This window comes from Taudactylus pleione, unplaced genomic scaffold, assembly GCF_031769625.1.
Source record: "Taudactylus pleione unplaced genomic scaffold, aTauple2 ptg000021l, whole genome shotgun sequence".
Classification (NCBI taxonomy): domain Eukaryota; kingdom Metazoa; phylum Chordata; class Amphibia; order Anura; family Myobatrachidae; genus Taudactylus; species Taudactylus pleione.
The window spans coordinates 5014647-5039364 of record NW_028284423.1 but is presented as its reverse complement, the minus strand read 5'-3'; positions in this window follow the sequence as shown (position 1 = coordinate 5039364).

Genomic DNA, 24718 nt, shown 5'->3' with positions numbered 1-24718 from the left:
CAGAATTTTGCAGTAAACTGCACACCACGGTCAGAGACAATTTCAGCAGGAAGGCCATGTAGACGAACTATGTGTTGTACAAACAACTGTGCCAGGTCAGGGGCAGAAGGTAACTTCTTCAATGGTATATAGTGGACCATCTTAGAAAATCGGTCTATTACAACCCAGATAGTGTTGAAACCTTGAGAGACTGGCAGGTCTGTGACGAAATCCATGGAGAGATGCGTCCATGGACGTGATGGAGTAGGTAATGGAAGCAATTCCCCAGCTGGAGCTTGTCGTGATGATTTATGCTGGGCACAGGAGGAGCAGGAAGAGATGAACTCCATTATATCTGCCTTCATAGAAGGCCACCAATAGAGTCTTTTCAGGAACTCCAAGGTCTTCCGAGTGCCTGAGTGCCATGCGAAGCGAGAGGAATGTGCCCAAGTGAGAAGCTGCTTCCTTAATTCCGGGGCCACAAATGATTTTCCCGTAGGAGGCTGAAGTTGTAATGCGGCAAAAACACTTGATTCCAAGACAGGGGTATTGCTTTGATTTTCAGATTGATCATCACAGAGGAGAGATCTCGATAGGGCATCAGCCTTCTGATTAAGTGCTCCAGACCGGAAGGTCATGGTGAACTGAAACCTGGCAAAGAATATTGCCCAGTGGGCCAAATGAGGACTCACACATTGGAGGTTTTTGAGAAATAGGAGATTTCTATGGTCCGTAAATACAGTAAATGGAAACTTGGCACCTTCTAGCAAATATTTCCATTCCTTCAATGCCAACTTTACAGCTAGTAGTTCTTGCTCACCTATGGCATAGTTCCTTTCGGCAGGTGAGAATTTTTTAGAAAAGAACCCACACGGATGGACTCGGTTGTCCTCATAATGTTGAGACAAGACTGCTCCCACAGCTTCAGATGATGCGTCTACTTCCAACAAAAAAGGCATGTCCAGATCTGGTTGTCGAAGAACTGGTGCTGAGATAAAGGCCTGTTTTAGAAGATGAAAGGTAGACTCTGCCTCAGGTGACCATTGGGCAGGATTAGCACCTTTGCGGGTCAAGGCTGTAATGGGAGCCAGCAGTGTAGAAAATCCCTTAATGAAGCGTCTATAATAATTGGCGAAGCCCAACAATCTCTGGATGGCCTTCAGTGTCTGAGGTCGGGTCCAATCCAGAATTGCTTGTACCTTCTTGGGGTTCATTTCTAAACTGGAGACAGATATTACATAGCCGAGAAAAGGAACACTGGGCACTCCAAAGACGCACTTCTCCAGTTTGCAGTAAAGGTGGTTTTCTCTCAAACGGGTCAGAACTTCTTTAACATGTTCTTGATGTTTAGCCACAGAGGGTGAAAAAATCAGTATGTCATCCAGATAGACAACGACCGAAACATATAACAGATCCCGGAGGGAACATGTGACTCACCAAGATTGGCCAGCCGCATCACATGGCCAGAAGGCAAGATGGCGGCGCCCATGTCAAACGGAATGGAGACGCCGCCAGGCCTTACCAGCGCAACCAGGCCCGCATCACATGGCCAGAAGGCAAGATGGCGGCGCCCATGCCAAACGGAATGGAGACGCCTCCAGGCCTTACCAGTGACAACAGGCCCGCACAACAACGCGCACAGCCAAAGCCCCCCGCCAGACACCAGCTCCGCCACTATGACAGCCCGCGCCACAATGACCTCACAGGTAACACTCGCCTAGCGCCATGCTGAAATATCCTGGCCGTGACAGTCCCTTTGTACCTCATATAGGGTCCTGGAGAACCTTCCCCTGAAATTTGGTTTCCTAATCACTCACTTTTCCTGGGGAAAACATATGCAGATAAATATGTTCCTCAGGGCCTGGGAAACATGCTTGGCATCTATAGTTGCCGGCAGTCATTTTTGTTCTGCTGGGGTATCCATTACCCAGATTCCATTACTGGTCCCCTCTGACAAGTCCAGAACTCCAACTTCCTCTTCCTCCTCTTCATAAGGGTGCTCCAATTTCCAATGAGCTAGTTTTCCAACTAGAGTCCCCCTGGTATCCGCTGAGTTGAATGAAATTTTCCTTGTCTGACAAATTTCCTTCTTGATGTTTTTGCAGATTTGTACTGCTGCCTCCATTGTGCTATAATTTTCCACTACCATGCTTGACACTGAGTGATCCCACTGCTGTGAATCATACTGGGTTGCAGATCACCCAGGCACGGTAGTAAGTGAAAATCAGTGGTGGTTTATTGAACAGAATGGGTGGTAAACAGCACAGCACCAAATAATAAATAAATCATCTATATAATGGCTATAGAGGACCAGGTTATCTCTATATGGGCCGCTCCAGATGTATTCTTTCTCGAAGCGACCCATATAGAGATTTGCGAAACTGGGCGCAAATCCTGGTCCCCATGGCCATTCCAAGTGCATGTAAATAATAAGTGTTGTCAAATTAAAAATAATTGTGAGTGAGTATAAATAAAATGGAGTTTAGAACAAAGTCACGCCGCTCCTTTAACATTTTAAAATCCCTATCCAGATATTATTTAGCTGCTTCTATTCCCGCTTTATGTGGGATATTCGTATACAGTACTTGGACATCAAGGGTGAGAAAACCCCACCCCCGAATCCAAGATATTTAATCAGTTTTCTGTAATATATGTTTGGTATCCTTGACATAAGAGTGTAAGTTAGTGATGTGACTTTGTAAATGTGCATCAACAAACTGTGATAAATTAGAAGTGAGGGAACCTATGCCAGAAATTATAGGATGCCCGGGAGGTGAAACTAGTGAAATGTGAATTTTCGGTAAGTGATAAAAAAAGAGGAGTGATGGGATGTGCACAAGCTAAAAATTTATAGATATCTTCTGAAATTACGTTCTCCTCTTTTGCTTCATCTAATGTATATTTTCATATTTCTCTTTATTATCAGCAGTGGGATCTTTCAATAATACAGTATAATACTTTTATCCTGTAGTTGTCTCATGGCCTCCGCCATATAATCCTTTCTATCTTTCAAGATTATCCCCCCCTTTTAGCTGCAGATCTAATGATAAGCAAATTGTTTTCTCTTAATTGTTTTAGGGTTGCTCTTTTGCTTTTTGATAGATTCTGTTTAAATGCTAGAGGAAGGAAACCTTTATTATTCCTTGGTTTGCGACATAATTTCTTAAAGTCGGCTAAAGTTTTACTGTAAAAGATGTTTATAGCGGGACTTTTTTGTTCTAATGGAAAAAAAAATGATTTCCTTTTGAATTTAGGCATACTTGGAGAATTGTCCTGTGTCTCAATATCAAAAAAGCAAAACTTCTGCAGAATTTTCACTTAGTAGTTGTTCTTAACATAAAAGGCCATCTTGATCCTCATCATTCATAATTATAGGTGAAAGATCATCAGTGGTTTTATTGATTATTTGGACGCAAAATAACGTTTCCTGCATAGATCCCTTGTAAATTTGTTTAATTCAAGAACCAGTTCAAAAACATTTGGGTCTTTTGTGGGTGCGAAACTTAAACCTCTCTGTAATAGTCTTTTTTCATTATCATTTAAATCATAAGTAGAGAGGTTATAGATTCCTTTTATATGTTCTTTTATCTGTATCTGGCTCTCCTTACCTCTTTTTCCTCTTCCCCTTCTTCCTCTCTTTCTCTGCGTCTTTTTATATGTTGAGGGGTATGGTTGGTTAGTACTTCGTAGGGAATTGGATGACGATAATTTGCTGCTTGAAAAAAATCCTTTGGTGAGCTCTGTTGTTCTTTATTTATTGTGGAAGAGGGGATTCTTAAGTTTTTTGTTCTATCGTTCAATCCCATTTTATTTCTAAATCGTAAATCATCTCCATATTTCTTAGATCTTAAATTTCTATTGGGAGAATATTTCTGTATAGGATGATTATATGAATCTCTGTTTCTTGTATAAGGGGGATGAGTAACTTGTCTAGTTCTATACTGTTCTTTTGTTGTAACATCTCTTCTGTTCTTGTTATATGTTCTGATTTTATTTGTTTTATAGTCATCCTGGTCTCTAGATAATTTTTGTTTCTTTAACTGCACCAGTTCTTTTTAAAATCTCTCAACGATATTATTAATTTGATCGTCTTTTTCTTTAAACCCATTGCGCTCTTTAAATTTAAGTAATTCATCTTTAGTTTCTTCTAATCTTTTTATAATTTTAGTCACTTTGTTTTCCCTGGATCTGATTGAAAGTTTGATTAACCAGAAAGAACACTGATCCAATATATCATTCCACTCTTCTTGTAGTATTGAATCATCATTTATTGCCAAGTGTTTAAAAATTCTTAAACCTCTTGGGATAATTGTTTAATCCAAGTATTTTTGTAATGAAATGCTATCCCACCAATTCCTCATTTCTTCCTTAAGTAGGTCTTCTAATTGGTAGAATAATTTATTCATACCAGGGTTACTATTATGTATTGGATCAATTGTTACCTTCTCTGCATAGATAATACATACATATCCTTTCTGTTTTTCCTGTCATAATAACAATCCACAATAAATCTCTTAACCTAGGGTCAGTGACTGAATATCTAGCTCTCTGTCTATATTCCCTATCACATGCACACACACATATGCACTAGGGTTAATTTTGTTGGGAGCCAATTAACCTACCAGTATATTTTTGGAGTGTGAGAGGAAACCGGAGTACCCAGAGGAAACCCATGCAAGCACAGGGAGTATATAAAAACTCCACACAGTTAGGGCAGTGGTGGGAATCAAACCCACGACCTCAGTGCTGTGAGACAGTAATACTAACCATTACACCATCTGTGTTGCCCTGTGAGTGCTGGTTCCTTGGTCATCTGTCACGATAAAAGTTGTGATAATAATCCAATATGCCTATTGAAAAGCCAAACAATAACTGAACATTCTAGGTCCTCCTCCAGCCAACCTCTACTAACATTAAATATAAAACACCAGAACAACCATACAATAGCAAAAAGTACATACAATAAACAAGGCTAAGACAAATTATGTCCTACCTGCACTTGCCACCTTGAAAACTTGCTATAGCTGCCAACTGGTGTTCTAAGTTTTATTGGGATTTATATAATTTCTTAAAAGTTACGGATGTGTCTGGAAAAAATATAAGTAATAAACACATCTTAAAAAGCTAAACAATGAGTGAACATCCTAGCGCCCCATCCTGCCCTGACAATTAATGGTTTGCTCCTGGGCCCACCACTATATTATAAGAAGGCTTCAGTGGTTATTATGCAAAATTGTCAAAGTGGTATTTTTAACAAACTGGCACTTTGAATTAAAAAATGCTACATAATATAAGCCGACCCCCTGCATAATCCCCCACTGCCAGTCAATGTAAAGCATTAGCACACACAGGTCTCTCTCATTGCACCCTCCCTCCATATCTTTCTCATTGCTCCCTCCATATCTCTCACTGCCCCTCAATTGTTCTCCCATTTCCCCTTCCATAGCTTTTTGTTGCCCCTCCATATCTCGCTCAGGGGGTGGTAAGACTGCTATGGAGGGGGGAGGCAGAGAGATATGGAGAGAGATGATCTCTGGGGGTGATGAAACTGCTATAGAGGGGAAGGCAGAGAGATATGGAGGTAGGGAGGTTCATGGAGCAATGAGTCTGCTATGGAGAAGCGCAGTGACATGTGTAGGAAGGGAGACTCAGGGGGGTGGTGAGACTGTTATTTGGGGATAGCAATATATGGATGGAAGAAGGCTCAGGGTTCGATGAGACTGCTTTGGAAGGGGGAGGAAGAGCGAAATTGAGGCAGTGAGCAGTGAGAGAGCTACAGAGGAGGCAAGAAAGAGCTTTGGAAGGGCAATGAGAGAGATGTGAAGGTGCAGCGAGAGATATGAACGGGGCAAACAGAGATATGGAGAGGCAGTAACTCATACTGAGGGGGTAATGAGAGAGTTGTGGAGGGAGGGGATCTCAGGGTGCAATGAGAACAAAATATTGGAGAGAACCTAGTATCCAGTGATCATCAAGCAGTATGGTTTAGTATAAAGACAGGGTTTGACACATGCCACACAAAAACAAAGTTGTTAGATTTTAGGAAGGCTGACTTTGCATAGATGGGGAGATGTGTAAATGATTCATTGACAAATTGGAGGAACTAGGAAGGAAAGCAGGAGAGGTGGGAAAAATTAAAGTGTGCAAGACTAAAAGCAACAGACCTTCCATTCAAAAGGGTCAGGAAAAGCAAATGGAAAAGGAAGCCAAAACATGGCATTTAGGAAATATAAGCAGACTCAGACTAATGAAGACAAAGAGGTGTATCTTATCAGACAGAAGGAGGCTAAGAAGGTGATCAGGTGTGCAAAGGCACAGGCTGAAGAGAAAGTGGCCCAGTCAGTAGGTACAGGGGGCAAAACTTTTTTTTAAAGTATATAAGTGAAAGGAGGAAATCAAATGGGGTAATAATAAGACTTAAGAAAGACAGTGAGAGTCTGGTGGAGGCTCCCAAGGCAATAACATCATCTAAATAATTATTTTTGCTCAGTATTCACTACAGAAGAGAGGGGAAGGGGCCACAGTTAAGTTACAAGGACATACATAATTATGAGGTAGATATAAGTACATGTACAGAGGAGAAGGTCCTAACAGAACTATCAAAACTGAGTAGAGAAATCAATGGTGCCAGATGGGATACATCCAAGGATACTAAAATAGCTTAAAGATGTGCTGGCAACACAATTAACAAAATTATTCAACCAGACACTTGCTACAGGAGTAATTGTAGAGCTAATATAGTCCCTCTGCACAAAAGTGGTAGCAAGGACGAGGTAAGTAACTACCAACCAGTGAGCCTTACATCAGTAGTAGGGAAAATAATGGAAATACTATTAAAAGAAAGAGTTGTGGAATATCTCAAATCCAGCAATTTACAGGATCCCAAACAGCATGGATTTACTGGGGGGAGAATATACCAAACAAATCTTACTGACTTTTTTGACTGGGTAACTAAAATAATAATTCAAGGGGGGAAGGGGGGCATAGATATAGCTTATCAAGACTTTAGTAAGGCATTTCACACAGTCCCACATCGCAGACTGATAAATAAACTCAAAAGCTTGGGATTGGATTCTAAGGGGTGTATTTACTAAAGTTCGATGTTAATCGAGTTTAAATAGATTAAAATCTATTAAAATCGACTATTAGTAAATATACCCCTAATACTGTTAAATTGGTAAGAACTTGGTTGCAGGAAAGGATACAGAGGCCTGATTCAGCAAGGATTGCAAGTGCAAAAACACACGCACCGATTGTTGCATTCCACGCATCGCATGTGTATGCATTGCAGTATACGAAACAACCACTGCAATCAGGACTGCGATCACAGTGACTACGCAGACCCATCACAGAGCGATTGTCAGGAAGTACTGTTTGGGGTGGTGATGGGGGGTGGTCAGCGAAATGCAGGCGTGCCAATGCTTTTCATCCCCATTACAGGGTCGTGCATAATTAAGCCTCTGCAATGTCATACACAGCCTGAGCTCTAGATACCGACAGGAAGTTTAGCAATTTGTGAGTGAGGTCTGACCTGCTTTAATTGTGCGTGAAACTCCGATGGTACTCAATATACCGATGTTTTCATAGACTGTAAGGTATAACGAATGTGGGTAAAGGGAAGTGGGCGTCTTTATGTTGTGCTGCAGCGGCATTGCGTTCTCAATAATTTGCATAATTTTGCAGCGATCCTTGCTGAGTCAGGCCCAGAGACATAGTAAATAGAGTGCAGTCACAGGAGGGAAAGGTTACCAGCAGAGTATCTGTACTTGGGCCAGTGTTTCTTTGTTGGTGACATTGCAAATGGTCTTGGAGGGAAAGTTTGCCTTTTTGCAGATGACATAAAAATATGCAACAGGGTAGACACACAAGGAGGGGTAAGACAAATGATGGCAGATCTAGGTAAACTAGAGGAATGGTCAAGAACATGGCAACTACTGTTTAATGCAAAAAAATGCAAAATCATGCATTTGGATCTCAAAAACCCAATGGCTAAGTATAGTATCAAGGGTATAATAATGGAAACTACAGAGGAGTCACTAGTCACACAGGCAGGTAAGCAATGTAACAAAGCTTGGTTGCATAGGAAGAGGAATCAGCAGCAGGAGAAAAGAAGTGATAATGCCTCTTTATAGGTCACTGGTATGGCCTCCTCTAGGATACTGTGTTCAGTTCTGGAGGCCATATCTCCATAAGGATATACAGATGTATTCTCGCTCATCTTTGCCGCCACTGCAACTTGCCACAGCACGTACAGTATGCTGCGAGTCTGGCAACCGCAAATGGGTGCGTGCATCTTTTTGGCTCCAGTGATCCATAGGATTGCATGGTGCAAATGTTGCCACAGCTTGGCATATTGTGGCGTACGCGTGCGTGGCAAATTGCATGCCATGATGTGTGCACATGTTTGCCGCATCAGTGGTAAAGATGAGCGAGGAAACATCTGTATATACATTAGAAACAGTACAAAGAAGGGCAACTAACATTGTGCATGGCCTACATCACAAAACTTACCAGGAAAGACTAAGATATCTTAATATGTATAGTTTAAAATAGAGAAGGAAAAGGGGGGACATGATAGAAACTTTCAGATATATTAAGGGTTTTATAAAGGTGCAGGAGGGAGACATTCTTCGAAGAAAGAGAAGTATTAGAACACGAGACCATGCACTGAAACTGGAGAGAGGGAGGTTCAAAGGAAATATGAGGAAAATTACTTAATGGAAAGGGTAGTGGATACGTGGATTAGGCTCCCATCACAGGTGGTAGAGGCTAAAACAGTAGAGCAATTTAAACATGCTTGGGATAGGCATAAGAATATCCTTACAAGGAACTAAGGGCCTGATTCAGAGCCGGACGCTCTGACCAGAGCGCTCACTCTGAATCAGGGCCCTCCTCCATGAAAATGGAGTGGCCTCCTGGCTGCTCGTATAGCTGTGGGTGACCACCCACAGCATATGCGAGCGGCCAAAAAGATGGTCACGATGGTCTTGACCATCGCGACCATCGGACTTGCGACGGAGACCCTGCGGTAGGGTCTCCCTGCCACAGGCCCTGGAGTGATTTTGGCTCTATCAGAGCCAAAATCACTCCCACTGACATCACTAGTGATGTCAGTGGGACCGGCTTCAGATGGTAGGCGTTCCCATGGGAACGCCTCCGTCTGGCAGGCACGCCCCCGGCACGCCCACCAAAGGGGGCATGCTGTCAATCAACATCGACAGCACGCCCCCTTTGATGCGAGACCCGGAGCGATGGAAAGCCTGTCGCTCCCCGGGTCTCGCGCATGCACACGACGGAGCTCCCTCCGTCGTGCGCATGCGCAGTGGGGAACATCGACCAGCTTGCGAGCGTACTGCTGCTCGCAAGCGGGTCTGAATGACCCCCTAAGGATCAATATATTTGAGGTTACCAAAAGGTTTGAAAAAGGGCAGACAAGATGGGTCCAGTGGTTCTTATCTGCCGTCAAATTCTATGTTTCTGTTACTTTCAAAAATACACAAAGACAGAAATAATGCCATAAGGATAACATCGAAAGGACAATTAAACATTTCTCCATATGATATTGTGTTTGGAAACTTACTCAAATTTACTCAATGTTATTGTTTCTACACATTTTGGACAAAGTCAAGGAAATGTTTTAATATTTTATAAATTTCTTATTTCCTTTGGTAGTCAACTAAAGCAGATTCAACAAGCTGTGACAAATACACAACTGGTTTCCGTTGTAGGAATTTGTCATTTTCTCCCTCCTGGAGACAAAGTGAAATTAAGAAACTTTCTCCAATTGTTACCATTGCAGGAAGGTATCAATTGAACATCCAGTTTCTAAGAATAAATGCTACAGACTGCCCTTACTTTAAGAAAGTTATGTGATGTGATTTGATATGTTTATGGGCACAATAATGCAAAAAAGTAATCTGCCAATGATGGTTCTACAAAGACTAAATACAACTACCCAGCGTTTGAAATGGGAATTTAGAAGTGGGGGTATAGAAATTTGAATAGAATGGCCTCAGGTCTCCAGTAGGTTTCAGGATTTTGATAATATGATTAATCTCTGGGTCCCTTCAGGGCTGGATTGAGGGCCACATGGGCCTGGAGCTGAAAATGAACAAGGGCCTATTATGAGAAGCAGAGGAGGTGTGACCAGTGCTGTGTGGGTGTGGCCAGTGCCATGTGGGCGTGTACACCGCTATACCCTCAGCCCCAATGTCTCCCTAAATATGTAAAATAAAAAAATGCTTCCTTTTGTGAGGTAAATAGAAATACAATTTTACTACTTATGATTTATGGCTGAGCGTGTGGAAAGGAGATGGCCAGTCAACATCATGTTGTCATGACAATGGGCCTATTTTTATATGGAGGCCTGGAGCTGTAGCTCCATGTGCCCCATTGTTAATCTGGCCCTGGGTCCCTTGCAGGTAAGAGCCTTCCTAACCTATATATGGTTTCTCTGAAACCAGGAACCTCTGAAGAAATTGTTCCTCCCTGGGCAGAAAGTGACTTCATTCAGTATTCACTATTCCCACAGGAGATCACATGGTCTGGAAGATGCATGTTTGCGTAAGAATATATGTCATCATCAAAATAGCAGAGGTTCAACTACTAGATAATAAATAGTAAAAGAAGTTTTGATGCAGGGCAAATTGTCAACTTCCCTGACCAAACAATTTTATATTATTAAACTGCATTTGCTAATGTAGAACCAAATGGTCCATTTGTATCAGTAATGTTTCTTTAGTTTTGCTGCCTTAATGTAGACTACTGTCCCTGAGCCTTTTCCTCTAATCCTGCCAGTTGTGGATAATTTCAAGCCTTTACTCTCCACTTCTCTTCAGCCACACCCTGCCTTGTGCCTCTTCATCCCCCCTGTGTCTCTTCTGCCTTATTCCCATGTGTCTCTCCTTCTCCAGCCCCCTGCACCTATCCAGTCCTTCTGACTCTCCAGCCCCTCGTGTCTCTCTAGCTCCAGCCAGCTTCCTTCTGTCTCTTTAGCCTTCAGCCTCCTTTATTCTCTCCAGCCCCCTTCAATCTCTCCAGAAAAGCCCCTCAGTGTCTCTACGGCTCCCACCAGCCTCCTTCTGTCTCCCAAGCCTCACAGTGTCTCTCCAGCTCATTTCTGTCTCTCCAGACCCTAGTGCCTTTACAAGTGCAGCCCCCCAGTGTCTCCAGATCCCTCTCCAGTTCCAGCCCATTCTGTCTTTCCAGCAAAGCTCTCCAGTGTCTCTCCATCTCCAGCCCTCTTCTGTCTTTCTAAAAAAAGCCCCTCAGTGTCTATACAGCTTCAGCCAGCACCCTTCTATCTCTCCAGCTCTGCTGTGTCTCTCCAGCTCACTTTTGTCTTTTCAGACCCCAGGTTCTCTCTAGCTCCAGCCCTTGCATCCCTCTGGCACCAGCCCACAGATACTTACCCTCTTCTTCTGTGTCTTCTGGTTGCTCCTCATCTTTTTTGTGTTGCGGCTCTTCTGTCTCCTAGTGGTGTAGTGTGACATCAAAATGTCCATGCTGCAATAAACAAAACACACCCTTATTGAACCAGTCAACAGTGCAGGAAGATTCAGCGACAGGGACTGCTGTCTCCCCGGATCCTGTACATGCCTGCACCCTGCTGATCACCGCAGTGCCCCAGGCAACAGTGCCTGGTAGTGGCAGTGTGTCATTCCACCATATACCACCCCACTTTGAGCACTGCAACTACCAGGATGCTCAACATACAGATGTTGCTTAGACATAAACCAGAAAAAGAACTATTGGCTTTTCGTGACACTAACTACTGATAGCGATTTTTACTGTTTACTTTTGTTTCAAGTTCAAGTATAATAGACAATAAATAATTTAAAGTATGAAAATATAAAACTGTAATCAATGAATTAATGAGTCCAGAAAAACAAAGAATTAGATTTTCACCCTAAATTGTGTATTGAACATGGGTGGACAAAGGGCCTGAATGAGATCTGCACGCAATGCCGATATTCATGTAGTTCAGTGATTATTTGCAACTGTGCATGCATTAAAATTTCTGAAAACCCATACGATGCATGTTTTACACAGAGTGTATGTAGAGGATGCGGTTAAGATCCCGACAACCGGATGCGGTCTGCCGGACCCCGGCATCGGAATCCCGATCGCATGATAACACCGGTGCCAAAATCCCAACATGATTTGGGATGTTGATGCCGGAATCCTGGCAGAAGCATCCCAATTGTAAGGACACCGGGGAAATGTAAGTATCAGCCACGGGAGGGGGGGGAGTTAGGTTTAGGCAGCCTGGGGGACTTAGGGTTAGGCTGCTGGAAGGGGAAGGTTAGGATTAGGCTCCGGTCTGGGGGGGTTAGGTTCAGGCACCAATGGAGGAAAGGTGGGGTTAGGGTTAGGCACTAAGGTGGGATGGTTAGGCACTAAGGTGGGAGGGTCGGGTTTAGGCACTTACCGGGAGGGTTAAGGTGCATGGTAGGGAGGGTTAATATTAGGGTGTAGGATAAGAGGGTTAGGGTAAATAGGACAGGGGAACTTTACTTACCATTTCCCTGTCGGGATTTGAACCATCGGGATGCCGCTGTCAGTGTACTCACAAAGGTCCTGTTGCACTCGATTCAGAAGGTATCAGAAAGATTCCAGAAAAGTGATGGATGGTGACTGATAGGTGGCTACAGGGTTGTAACTAGGGTTGTGTGATGTGCCATGGCTCAGGGCACTGCAGGGCAGGGGGGCTGTTCAGTCCTGTCAATTTTCGGTTTATAATCATTCTCACTTGTAGCTTCCTCTTCTTTTATCTCTGGCATCTCCTGGCCACCCTATCTCTTCCCTGGCTGACTCCCCCTCCATCTGGCCACCTCCCCAAGCAACTTCAGTCACATCCTCTTTTATTTAACACACATTTCAAAATACTGTCATACTTAGGACTTAAACCTATCACCTCTCACATGACAGTCAGACACCTTACACGTGGAGCTATCTGCCCAACAATTTCTGATGGCAGCCCTGAACACAGCCACCAATTCGCGATCCAGGTGTTACCAGCACACCATGAATACCCTTGCCGGTGGGTTCAGCTGCCGGTGCAGGGTACAGATCTCACTGCTGCTAATATTTGCTGCATATTCACTACAAGAAGCACTCTTTCTATACCTTCAGTTGGTGATCTACACTGCTGGCTCACAGCCAGTGCACGGCTGACAATGGTACAAAGGAAACAGTACCCCTTAATCATTGTACGGGACAAATCAGATTTGTCATGGCCCTTCCCCATGAGACCATGGCCCTTTTTTGGGCACACATCTATGGGGGAGGGGGTGCCAATGCAATGCTCCTTCTGGCCCAGGGCACCAAAAAGTCTAGCTACAGCCCTAGGTAGCTAGTAGTGCATGTAAAAATGGGCTATTCAGAAGGAGTATTATGGCAGTGTCAAAGGCATTTCAATGCAAGCGTTCTGCATTCCCAGCTGCATAGCTGCAAGCATAGGAGACTATGGTCAGACAAAGAAACTGCACCTGCCATAGGGCTCTTGCAATTATTCATGGTGTCTTATGGTGGTGTCTAAGAACACACCACCGGGTGCAAAAAGTGTACACTTTAATACCGATTGGTGTTTTCAAAGTATTAACATACTACAGAAAAGAGAGCTAATAATTTTTTTTGTAGAAATGAAAGAGGCAATAATGAAATGCTTGAGTAAACATGTAAGTCTTGAGTCTGTTTTGAAAGTTTTTACAGTGGAGCCCTCTCAAACTGTGTTATGCAGCTAGTTCCAAATATCTTAACTCCCAAATGAAATATAAGCATTCCAGGTACTACAAATAGTCCTTCAACTGCAGATCAAAGTAAGCGAGTAGGAGTATAAGGAATTAATAGCTGCTTGAAGTATGTAGGGCTTTGAAAGTCAGAAAGATAATCTTTAGATCAAACTTGTTGACATTTTGGCTCCCCCTCCTGAGGGAACAATGGTGGGTAGTAAGGGGTTATGACACAGTAAAGGCAGGCTGCGTCGGGGGCTGTTCCAGCATTATCGAGATAATAACGGCATTGTAATGTGGGGGGCATGGCTACAATGATGCAATTCAGCACACCCACTTTACTGGGGGAAGTGGGTGGGGCCAGGCAGCCTTATATAATCACCTATATTCCAGGTGGTCCGGGTGCAGCACCCAATTTTCGGGAGCCCCCCAACCATTCCGGGAGGGTAGGCAAGTATGCTTTAGGTTTATTTGCCATCTTGCAGGCAGTCAGTGAAGTGGGTAGAGAATGGGTGATATGTGTCAGGAGCATAGTTGGCTAGTTACCCTGTGCAACTGCAAGTTGTGAAATTATTTGCTGGGAGACACAAGTAGAGTACGCTTCAGTAATCCAAGAATGAATTAGTATGTTCCTCAAATGAAAGAATGAAGATTTGACCATGGCTGACAACCCCACAATTCTGCACATGGTCAGATTTTGCAACAGCAAGTCCATTTGGTTGGTCAAGTTGTAGTCTTGTCCTTTGGTGATGAGCTCCTGTCATAAAAACTTTTGTTTTATCATAATTTAGTTGCATCCAACTGTTACTCATCTGCTCCTGAAGCATAGGTAAACAAATATTTAAGATTGGTATTAGTTTCTCAATACCTGGAACAAAGGATAGACACAGCTGAGTATCATCTGCATAGCAGTAGTAGATTATTATATAGAGCTTTAATCTAAAACTCTATAGGATACCAGAAGTCCAACGGGAATCAGTGTCTAAAGAAATGAAAAAAAATGTTGGTGTTAGGTGCAGTATAATTCAAGAGTCACATAGTGAGTGGTCGAGTCCCTTTGTACTCATTCCGAAACAATAATTCCTGTAAAGCAAATTGTGTGTCTACGTTTGATGCCTACCCAATGTCTCATATGGATGAACTTATTGAAAGACTGGGAACAGCACGGTCCTTAAGTACTCTAGACTTAACCAAAGTGTACTGGCAAGTGCCATTGACAGACAAAGCAAAAGAAAAGACAGTAGTTTCTGCACCGTAGGGTCTGTCCAATAGAATATGTTGCCATTTGGGTTACATAGGGCATCCGCAACATTTCAGAGGATGATTCATAAAATTCTAAGGCCCCGTAGACAGTATGCTGCTGCATAGCTCGACGATGTGTCATCTACTGTATACTCACTTACCCTACGTACAAACAGTTTTGGATTCCATCAGGGAGCCAGGATTGACAGGCAACCCGAAAAAGTGTTGGTTAGGAATGAAAGAGGTGAAGTATCTTGTGTACACAATAGGCAGATGTTTGATAAAGCCCCAACTTAATAAAATTGAGGCAAAACAAAATTGGTCATGACCCCTAAATAAGAAGCAGGTGATAGATTTCTTAGGAATCACAGGGTATTATAGAATATTTATACCCAATTTTGCCACCTTTAATTGAATGTACATTAGAGAAGTGAAGCCACTGTTGAATATGAAGAAGCATTGGGAATTAAATGGGTATTAGAAATACTAAGGTACTATAATTTGGGGAGAAAATTCTGATTGATTATGGATTATGGAGCTGATTCAGACCCACTTGGTAGGATGCGAACGCATGTAGTTGACCGATAGTTGCGATCTGTGCATGCGTATGCATCGCAATGCACATGCACAAACCTCTGCGAAAAATCAGAATGCGTTCACTCGTTACGCATAGACAGTCCAGCAGAGTGAGTGACAGGAGAGACCATTTGTGGGGGTGACAGGGGAAGACCTCTAGAAACGGGGAGTGGAGGTGAGAACGCAGGCGTGCCTGAGTGTTGCAACGCCGTTTTGGAGGCTTGATGTACCAATGTTTTCATGCACTTCCAGGAGATGATGTGCGCTGGTGGTTGTCTTATGAATGGCTGGTGGGCGTCTGCCAAGGCATAGTGGGCATGCTAATACCTTGAAGTGTGATCGCCTGTCTTGCTGGGTGAGCGCTGGATTTGCATACGCAGGCTGCGAGTGAATGCATCTAATTAGCAGGTCTGAATGAGCTCATATGCTCCATTAAAGTTTATGTCTGAGAATAAAGCGAGCAATGGGTTAATAACAAGATGGTTCTTGGTATTGCAAAGTTTAAAATTCTCAATAGAACATAGGCCAGGAAGCCAACTGTCCAATGTAGATACTTTTTCCCGTGATTTCTGTTTGGGAACTACAGGTGTTCGCCCTACAATTTGAAACAGGAAGGTGGGATATGTGACAGAAACACCAGTGAAGTTGTGAAGGGGACATATGGGGTTGGGTACGGGATGCCGGAGCTTGGTATCCCAGCAGTCAGAATCCTGACACCGGCATCCCAACAGGGTTAGGATACCGACACCTGTCGGTAGGTATCCTAACCCTACTCATAACCCTCCCAACTCGCACCCTGAACCTAACCATCCCATCCTAGTGCCTAAATCTAAACCTCCCTCCGCAGCCTGAACCTAACCCTCCCCTTAGTGCCTAACCCTAACTTCGAACTCTCTCCCTAACCACACTACTTACCGTTGGGATGCCGGCATCGGTACTCTGACTTGTGTTGGGATTCGGACACCGGCATTCTGAGTGCTAACATCCCACATGCCAGGATTAAGACTACATCTCTTTATATACCCCATGTTCCTAGCTGCTGCCTGGTAGTCAGTTAGCTAATTAGCAACCTTGATTTCCAGATCACCTGTGAGAGGCTGGTAAAAGATGGGTCAGTTTCTTTAGTCTGGCTGTTACTGCCTGGGGAGCAGGATGAGGCCTGCAGAGAAAGAGAGAGAAAGAGATAGACAGTTTCTTGTGATTGTAAGTTCTGTACTAAAATTGCATTTTTGTTTTGAGTTGGTCCTTTCACCTGGAGAGAGGGAACTTTGGGCCTGATTCAGACGCGTTCGCTAGGCTGCTTTCCTACGTAGCCTGATGATGATTGCAATCTGCGCATGCGCACAAGACGCATTAAGTGTGCACGAACTAGTCCATGCGATTGGGAAGCGTTTGCACCCTTGACACAGACGTCCAGTAAGCAGGAGTGACAGGACGTGCCGTTTGTGTTTGTGAGTAGTGACGGGTTGGTCGATGGTAACAGGGTTGTGGTGGTGCAAACGCAGGCATGTCTGTGCATCTTAACGCTGTTTCAGGGGCGTGTATAATTAAGAAGCATCGTCAGCATACACGTCACATGGCTGAATTACAGACAGCAGCACTCGCAGTGCTTGCGGTAGGTACGGGTCCAATGTTACTCAATTTTACCGATTGTTTAACACACTTCATGGAGATGAGGTATGTTACTAATGGCAAGACATAGTGGGCGTGCTAATTCTTGCTAGCGATCACGGGATTTGCATACTTTTGCTGCTGATGGCTGTATATGAACGCAGACTAGCGAACGGGTATGAATCAGGCACTTTGTTTGTTAGAGCCAAACAGGCTAGGATTTATTTTTGGTGTTTGTTTATTTTATGGTGCTAAATAAAACTAGCTGCAGTTACTTGTTTACCGAGGCACTGGGCTGGTGTACTGTTGATTGGCTGCTGTATGAGCAGTGCTGCCATTTACCGCAGGAGTTGGTACCCCTGATCTTGTGACTATACATGCATATTTAGATATATATAGTGACACAGTTAGGTTAGGGGGTCCCTCTCCTGGGTAGAGGACTCCTTCCTTACACACACACACAGCAGCAGGGAAGCAGCACACCAGTCTGGATGCAAGTACAAGCTGGTTGGCGCCAGTCTTTATTGTACAATGTCAGAAATAACATAAAGAAAACATAAACATAAATCCTAGCCCTGTCGGGGCACTAACTTCACAGGTAGTTCCCTCACTACCAGAACCTGGCAGGGCCTAATGCCCTCACCAGCAACAAAGGCACAACACTCACAGTTAGGTTTTCAAGTGTCTCTGAGCAAACTCCCTGTCTGCTCTCCCAGGTGAGACAATCAGCCCTCAACACAATAGGCTTATATTGGCCACTCTCAGGTGGAAACCCTAACAAGCCTGTTACCAGGCTCCCTCTCCTCTCACCCACAACCCCCAGGTCCCAAACCGGCTTTTCAAAAAGCCGAGACTCAAGCCTGCTACACTGCAGACTTTCTCCTGGGGATTTAAAACACATAAGACAGGAATCTGGGATAAATGTCCCTGTCACAGACCACTTTACCAGTGATCCTATCACATATCCCCCCCCTTTGTTTCGACCTATGGGGCGGAACAACTGAAGCCCCCAAACAAAGAACACGTGACAACACGTCTGCTTTAGACAACAGGCCCCCTGGCCTGTGTTCCACTGAAAATGTAAAAGTTTGTAACGCCAAGAACCATCTCGTAATTCTCGCACTACTGTCCTTATTTTCGGACATCCACTTCAAAGGGCATGGTCAGTGATCAATTTGAACTTTCTACCAACCAAGTAGTACCTGAGAGCCTCTAATGCCCACTTTATGGCCAACGCCTCCTTCTCCACTGTGGCACCGGGTAGGCATCGAATTTTGAAACACTGTTCAACTTTCGGAAGTCATTGCAGAAACGCACACTCCCGTCGGGCTTTGGAATCAACACAATGGGACTTGACCATTCACTATGTGATACTTCAATAACCCCTAACTCTAGCATATTTTTAATTTCTTTCGACACTGATTCTCTTGGTGCTTCTGGTAACCTACAGGGCTTTAGATTAACTTTAACCCCTGGGTCAGTGATGATGTCATGTTTAACGACCGAGGTTTTCCCAGGTACGTCAGAGAACAGCACCCTATTTCTGACCAGAAACTCCTTGACCTCTCGTTGTTGAATTGCCAACAGGGTTTTTGCCACTGTCACTTCGGGAACTAAGGGCCCTGGATTTACTGGAGGGACTCGGACGGCCGACAGTACCGTTCTATCTTTCCAGGGCTTTAACAGATTTATATGGTATATCTGTTCTGGCTTTCTTTTCCCCGGCTGGTAAACTTTGTAATTGACCTGTCCCACTCTTTCTAAGATTTCAAAGGGCCCTTGCCATTTAGCCAAAAGTTTATTTTCCACAGTGGGAACCAACACTAACACTCTGTCCCCAGGAGCAAAGCTGCGTAACCGAGCATTGCGGTTGTATACCCTCTGCCGTGCCTGTTGAGCCGGTTCCAGGTGCTCTCTTACTATCGGCACCTCTATAATAGGCACTGGAACTAGTGGACCCTTAGAACGTGGCCTGGGAGCATAATACTGACACTCAGGGCAGGATGCACAAAAGTCAGATACCTTTTTATGAAGCCCGGGCCAGAAAAACCTCTGCATTATTCGCTCAGTGGCTTTCTCTAACCCTAGATGGCCTGCCGTTATATGACCATGGGCCAGATCCAACACTGTTCTTCTGTAGGCTTTGGGAACTATTAGTTGTTCCACAATATCTTCCCCCTTCTTAGTCACCTGATATAACAATTCCTGACACATTACCATGTGGGGATAGGACAAAGGACTATCAGGGTCTACGGGTTTACCATCAACTACTTTTACATTCTCCCTGGCTTTTACCAAAGTAGGGTCATTCAACTGCTCCACGGCAAAGACCTCTCTTCTGACCTCTAAATCAGGCAGACGATCACCTGGCCCAACAACACGTCCCACCTCAATGGGAGGCACATCAGTTGGCGGGCCACCGTCACGCTCCGCATTCTCTAGTTCGCCAATCATAGTAGAAAAAGGGAATAACTCTGACTCAGAAGAAACTCCCTCCTCCACTACATCGACAACCTTCTCAAATGGATCGGGGTTGTTCACCTCTAGAACAAAACGGCTTTCCCACAACTTCCAGAAGTGAGCAAAGTCTCTCCCCAATATTGCATCGTACATCAGACCATGCACCAAACCCACAGAAACTATAGCAGAACCAGATGGTGTCTCGATGTTCACCTTGGCAGTAACATAATATCGAGTATCCCCATGTATGCAGGTCACACCAACAGTTTTCCCTTTATGCCGCAAGGGGTTCACCAGCTCAACTTTTATAAGGGTCACCAAGCTACCAGAGTCTAACAGTGCCTCTACTCGGTTGCCATCTACAGAGAGTACACACATGTGCTTATCAGTCTCAGCCTGCCGGTCAGCTGTACAGGCTGTCTGTGCAAAGAAAGACCCCCTGCGGTAGACATGAGCAGTATCACATTGCATAGGTTCAGTTGTAAGTGAACAATTAGCGGAAATATGGCCGAAGTCACCACACCGGAAACACTGAATCATATTAATGTCTGGTCGTTTACGGGGCAAGAACCTTCCTGGCCTGGCAGGCCTGTCTCCAGGTTCTACACCCTCAGTCTTAGGTACATCCCACCTCCCAGCACCCTTCTCCCCTGGAACAGTCTTACCAGTTTCTGCGGGAGTTCGCCGGTGCGCCATCGGGACTCGGTGGGGCATACTCATCAGCTCCTCAGCCACCACGTACCTCTCCACCAGTTCGACCAACTGGTCCACGGACTTAGGGTCTGCACGGCTCACCCACTTGCGCAGAGTCGCAGGTAACGATTGCAGGTACTGGTCCATCATGACCCTTTCCACGATCTGTGGCCCCGTCAGCGTCTCGGGCTGTAGCCATTTTGAGGACAGATGGATGAGGTCATGCATCTGTGAACGTGGAGGCTTGTCCATATGGAACTCCCAGCGGTGGACCCGTTGGGCACGAACAAAGGTGGTGACTCCCAAGCGAGTTAGGATCTCCTGTTTTAGTTTTTTATAGTCCTTGGCATCAGCCAGGCATAAGTCGAAATAGGCCTTTTGTGGCTCCCCAGACAAAAAAGGTGCCACCAGACTTGCCCACTGCTCCTTAGGCCAACTCTCCCTTTCGGCCGTTCTTTCAAATGCGGCGAGATAGGCCTCCACATCATCACCCAAAGTCATCTTTTGGAGGAAGTGACTGGCTCGTACGGAGTGAGTGGTGGTGGGAGGACCAGTATTAACATCTCTGGGCCGGGTGACCACGTGCTGTACCACCTCTTTTATGGCCTGGCAGTATTCCGTGATGGCGACCTGTTGTTACCTCTGGGCTGTCTCCAAGGCCAAAAGTTGCACGCTGGTGGCTTCCTGCTGAGCCCTGGTAGATTCCTGCTGAGCCCTGGTAGATTCCTGCTGAAGTTTGTTCGTCTCCTGCTGAGCTCCTGTAGCTTCCTGCTGAGCCCTGGTAGATTCCTGCTGAGCTGCTGTAGCTTGGAGCAAGGCCTAATAATGTCCTCCATTTTGTCCTGGGGTGTAGGTTGGAAGCTGAACCTTGCCTCTCTGAGCATTGGCTGACGCCTCCTCTATGGGACTCCAAGGACACAGCGTTATTTCCACACTCACAAATTGGGGTGTCTGTCCCTTTAATTTTTAAACGGAAAGTTTTCCTCTTGCTGCAACTTCAGTGTGTGTGGGTGCCCGCATTCTCCACCATATTGTGACACAGTTAGGTTATCGGTTCCCTCTCCTGGGTAGAGGACTCCTTCCTTACACACACACACAGCAGCAGGGAAGCAGCACACCAGTCTGGATGCAAGTACAAGCTGGTCGGCACCAGTCTTTATTGTACAATGTCAGAAATAACATAAAGAAAACATAAACATAAATCCTAGCCCTGTCGGGGCACTAACTTCACAGGTAGTTCCCTCACTACCAGAACCTGGCATGGCCTAATGCCCTCACCAGCAACAAAGGCACAACACTCACAGTTAGGTTTTCAAGTGTCTTTGAGCAAACTCCCTGTCTGCTCTCCCAGGTGAGACAATCAGCCCTCAACACACTAGGCTTATATTGGCCACTCTCAGGTGGAAACCCTAACAAGCCTGTTACCAGGCTAAGAGAACCAAAACCTGGAGTGGCCGTGGGTGGAGCCCTCCCTCTCCTCTCACCCACAACCCCCAGGTCCCAAACCGGCTTTTCAAAAAGCCAAGACTCAAGCCTGCTACACTGCAGACTTTCTCCTGGGGATTTAAAACACATAAGACAGGAATCTGGGATAAATATCCCTGTCACAGACCACTTTACCAGTGATCCTATCACAATATATATATATATATGTACTGAATTTTGTGGTGAAGAAAAGTGCCTTCAGTGTGCAAAAAAAAAAAAATATAATACCAAGTTATTTAGTGAAGAAAATGTCTACTCAGAATGTTCCAAGGGGATCCGTGGGACCCTGTTGCTAACTTCTGTGGTATCTTCATACGATATCTCCTCAGACTATATCCCAAAGGTGAGCAATGTATAAGCAAAAGAAACATATAGTGTAATACTGATAATTAAGTATAAGTGCTCACACACAGAAAATGTGTAACCAATCTATTTGTGAACAGCACTCCAATCGTGCTCAAGAATATAAATCTCCAGCACCTTAGATATAAATGCCTCGTACCAAATATAAGAGGTTAAGTGCAGATAAAAGATATCCAACTCTGATCCTGTTCAATCCAGAGAATGTTCATATGGAATATGGGAACACAGAAAACAAAACCTCTAATCGCGTAGTACAGTATGTTTAAATAGACATATATTTTAATAAAAAATACAACAAAGACTTGTACAATATGCAAATAAAAAGTCAGCTTATCTGTCCAGTAGTATTGGGGGTGACCACAGAAGGTCCAAGTACAGCTCAACGCGTTTCGTCCCTCTTTGAATTTTTGGGGACTTCCTCAGGAGCAGGACAGCATATATATATATATATATATATATTATAGTGGCAGTATCACCAGAGAGGGTGCTGGTGAGCAACTGAGTCAGTGTGGGGCTGAAGGGATCTGCCCACACACAGAATAAAAATGGTGTGTGTGCAGAACTAATGGATGCCCTTTGTACAGAACCCAGGTGGGGCTAGAGCAGTCAGACAGTCCAGGAGGATTGCAGTCAGAGTGAAACAGGCCGGATGGCCAGGGTCAGACCTGAAGGATGCAGAGAGATCCCTAAAACCTCTGACACGAACCTTGTGGAGCAGTGGCAACCAGCTAAGCCAGGCCAGAGCCTGTGTTACACTGCAGGAAACAGGGCTGAGACTGAAATGTGAGTAGGCCAGAAGGCCAGTCCAGATCTGCATGTGTCAGAGGGGAGCTACCAAGATTTGGACATTTCATGTGAGAAAGACTTTGCCTTTACAGATTAGCTATGTTTTTGTAGTAAGGGGTCAAGAAGTGAGTTAGTTGCCCCGAGTGGGCTAGGTGTTTATTTTTGTTTCCTGACTATGCTGACATTAAAGTACCATTTTCATGTATCTTACCTGGAAAAGCTGCATGGGTCCTCATTTGAGCACTAAACACTGCACCACTGACACTCATCTACCGAGCTAAATACCCAAAGTCATTATAATATATATATATATATATATATATATATAAAATTAATGAAGACTGATTTTAAGCTCTGGAAAACTTACCCTAAATCCAAATTCACATTTTTTTTTCACTTTATAGCAACAATTACTTTGTATTTTCATTTTTGGCAGTAACAAATTGAGCTGGCAGCATGAATTAAGTCCCAGAATTTATGAACTAGTATAATTATTTCCTGTTTGTTTTTCACACTATCAGTCAAATTTGTTCAAATGAAAAGTCTACTGTTAATTGTCCCGTTGTCCGGCATTATCAACTAATTAAATGTTCTTATGTTCATTCTGAAATGGCAAGAAATAAACAAACTTGGGGCTCTATCAGCAAGTTATCCTTTATCATAACAGATATTAAAATATTCTGCTTTAAAATGTTACTGGTTTTCCATGAAATATATTGTATCACTGCCAACATTTGAATACGCTTATCAAGGACATCTTGATTGAACTATAATTCCCATTATAATATATTCATTGAATATCGTTACAATAATACTTTTGTACTTTGCAAATGTATTCTTCAAAATAGTAACATGTAGGGGGTATGTCCTGAAAGCCATCAGCTTCGGGAGCCACCTGCCTTTTTAAGCTGCTGCCGCCTGCACTATGTGTCACAGTGGCTGCCCACCACTGCTCCATCTCAGGGAAGCTGAAGGGTCCTCTTTCGCAGACCCTAGGTCATCGGTTGTGGATGCTGTGGACTGTGGCCTGTCATGTTGAGCCAGGTTATGTTCATGGGTAAGAGACTAAGCCTGCCTAACACCTGCACCACTGTGGGGAAATTGAGTGACATGTTGTGGCCCGCTTCCCTGGACCATTGGGTGAACATCACGGTCCATGGTGGCCATGTGGAGATATGCTGGGTCCTAGAACCAAAGCATAGACACATCTACTGGCTAGCTGCTTTCAGCCTTCAGCCCCCCACAGGTATGAGCCACTGTTTGGGGACTACATTTTAATACTGCAGGTGTTCTCCGTTCCTGCTCCCTGGCTCCACTTCCTTTGATTGGAGATGAACATTCTGCGAACTCATAGCTGGACACAAACCGCTCTCTCTAAAGTACCCTTCCCAGCAGCTCCTAACCTTGCTTTATTGCAGCACTACAATGACATATTATTGGTGCTATCTTTTGATTCACATATTGCAGATTGTTGCTTTACCAGATTTAATATGCTGCCATCACTCCCCATCCTGTTACCCTGTGTGCGCCAGTTGTACCTTCCATGAACCCCTTGGGACCATTTTCAGACCAATTTTCTATATGACCATTTGAATCTTGTTTTTTTTTTTTTATATAAGCAGGTATCCTCACTACTTGCTCTCTTATTTATTGCTGTGTGTAGCCACTGTCGCCGAATCATACAGAAATGTGTCACACCTAAACAACAGAGCTCTAATGGGACAAAAGAAGTACAAACACTGTGGCTATTGGTGAACTAGTACTGGTGGATTCTGACACTTTTTGTCCCC